A 2,792-nucleotide genomic window follows, 5' to 3' on the forward strand; every position below is an offset into this window, starting at 1 on the left:
TTAGGCAAGGAGCTGAGGGGCATCGTGAGGAAGGACAAGGAGTCGATGTACCCCAGTTTGTAGTCCGTATCTGAGAAACAAATGACTTTGCTCCCTTGCATAATGACGCTGACATTAACCCCCATGTCTACCATTTTGTTTAGAATGATGTAAGCGTCAAAACCTTTGGCGTTGTGAGCGATAACGATTTTGCGTTTCACAAGCGTTTCAAATTTGTGTACGTCCCTCAGACTAACGGCAGTCTCACAAGTCAACCCCACGCTTTGCTGTAAATAACGAGCCCTCTGTGTAGCCTGATCAACAGTCAACGATCCGTCAAGCAGGTATGCTAACGATCTAGCAAAGCATAATTTATCATCTTTGTCATACGTTATGTACAAACATCTCTTCTTCTTTTGAACCATTTCATCATTTGTAGTCAAAATTAGTTTGCGTTTGGCACCTCCTCCGCCATTAACATCAAATACAATCTGTACAACAAGTTCTAGACTATTGTCGGCCAGTACCTCTGTATTAGATTGTGCGATGCGATCTAGCAAATTATGGACTGCGTCAGTTACGTCATTCGGGTCATTAACAGCATCTAGGTAACAGTGCTCCCTCACATTTTCACCCACTATTTCTGCTTGGACTATATCACCGCGACTAGTCGATCTGATTACCTCCTGCACAGCTTCATTCAAATTATTGCCAATGTTTGTGTAGAAGGCTGCAAAATCAAGGGGGTCTTCGGGTCTCGTTGTATTTAGACGTCGTCTTATCTCCAAGTTGTTAAAATTCGGACGCCTAACTTGTCCCCCCACCTGTCTGTTTGTGTCTGAAGATTGTTGCAAGGTGGATTGTGTACTGGGGGTTGGTGCTGGGGGATGTTCTGCTTGAATGTGTCGATGTACCCGAGACTGTTGTTGGAGGTCTTGTCTAGCTGGTGTACTACTACCACCAGCTTCTGTCTGTTGCGTTTGATTGTGCGTGTATGGTTGGTATTGAAAGTTTTGTGTATTTGACACAAGTGTCTGCTGGCAATGTGTACTTCTGCTACCTTCTACATGTTGCGTTTGATTGTGTGGGTGTGGCTGGGAATGTTGTGAAAATGATACAGAGGATTGCTGTTGGTCATTTCTATGTATGTCTGGTTCAAGTATGTCCTCAACGGCTTCGCCGTTTGAAGATGACTGGTTAAGACGTGCAAGAGCCCTCTCTAAAGGATTAAAGAAATCAATAAAATCCTCAATGTGTCTTATAGCCACAAACGGATCGCCATCATCGTCGACGATTTCATCAGGCATTTGAAAAGGCTCGATTTGCATAGAGATCTCATCGTTTAAGGCATTTACAATTTCAGCCAAACCTTGACCTACATTATCTAAATCCATGTCACCCCCCTCAGAGTTTTCCATTTCTGATTCGCTTTCAATCGGTGGAAACCCGACGAATTCACCTTCCTCTTCGGCCCTCACGTTTTCACGCCTTAATATCTCTTCTTCTTCTTCTCCTTCTTCTTCTTCGTCAGATATTATTATGACCTCAGGTTGAGCTCTGGGACCGTCTCGCTCAGTATATCACCACCTATAATCATACAACATTACCGGTTCATTTAAAAAATAGTAATACATAGGTTTTATTTTATTTAAAAAAAGGAAATTTACCGTTCACTCCTGCAGGTAATTCGTCATCCAATTCTTCCTCATCACTCGTAATTACGAAAATCTCCGGCTGTCTAATCCTCTCGTTCACATCCTCATTCAATTCTGTAAATATCCATTACTAACAGTTAATTTTAAAGCAAGAAAAAGCTCTAAACGTTTCAAAATAAGAAATACTTACGCCGGATTCCTGGCACAACATCGCCATCTTGTGACGCTGAATAATAATACAGTTGAATTTCATCCAACAACGCTTCTAATTCTGTAAAAATTCAAATTTAAAATAAGAAAATACGAACTCATTCACTCATTCAAAAAATAAATAAAATAAAATAAAATAAACTCTCCTAACTCTATAAAATTAAAATAAATGTAAAACAAAAATACATATTGATACAGACTTATTCCAAAATCTCTCATAACTTAAAAATAAAATAAACGCTATAAGTATAAAAATAAAGGCATGCATCATTCCATTAAATAAATAAATCACTCACTAAGATGCTTGCTTTTCCAGAAGCTTCATTAAGATGTAGGTTTTTTTTATTTCATAGCAAAAACATTAATAGAAGTGAATATAAGTGCCACATTTGTATGAGTATATATACACATATAGATAATATCAAGAGTTAATTACCTTGATTCATCTTGGAAGCTCAGAGCCGATACCTCTTGAGAATTTTTCAGAGAAGTGAGTGTGGCATTGCGAAGGCCTCATATTTATACATAGAGGAGGGTGTGCAAAACGCAATTTAAAATCCATACATTTCTATTAGACCCTCAGAAATGACCCTCACAATTAGTTGCGTGTCCGTTCTTCTTCAGCCTAATTTAATTTTATGACCAGCAACCCCTCTGTTCTCACAGGGGGTGAGGAGACCTGCTCACCATTTTCCTTTTGTAAAATTGATACTGATATAAATGTAACCGTCAGAGTACATGCTTATTTTTGTAATATATTTTAGGAAGCGTTGTCTTTCAAACTAACAACATTATAGCCATCGTTTACCTCACACTTCTTCAGCCGCCCGTCTGTCCTCACACTTCTTTGACCCTCATGCAGCCATACATGCGCGTAGCACAAGCACAGACATACATTTGACCTCCCCATGAATCTTTGACTGCATATGCTTCCCCCTACTCACAGAA

General features: G+C 39.4%; 1 long non-coding RNA gene across 1 annotated transcript; it reads right to left on the reverse strand.

The window, feature by feature from the left end:
- Nucleotides 1–1,429: 1,429 nt before the first annotated feature.
- On the reverse strand, nucleotides 1,430–2,130 carry LOC144011458 (uncharacterized). Its single transcript, XR_013281766.1, has 3 exons — nucleotides 1,825–2,130; nucleotides 1,647–1,748; nucleotides 1,430–1,566 (listed from the first exon to the last, which is right to left on the reverse strand). It is a non-coding gene; the product is annotated as an uncharacterized LOC144011458 (long non-coding RNA).
- Between the last annotated feature and the right edge of the window lie 662 nt (nucleotides 2,131–2,792).

This window comes from Festucalex cinctus, unplaced genomic scaffold, assembly GCF_051991245.1.
Source record: "Festucalex cinctus isolate MCC-2025b unplaced genomic scaffold, RoL_Fcin_1.0 HiC_scaffold_119, whole genome shotgun sequence".
Taxonomy (NCBI): Eukaryota; Metazoa; Chordata; class Actinopteri; order Syngnathiformes; family Syngnathidae; genus Festucalex; species Festucalex cinctus.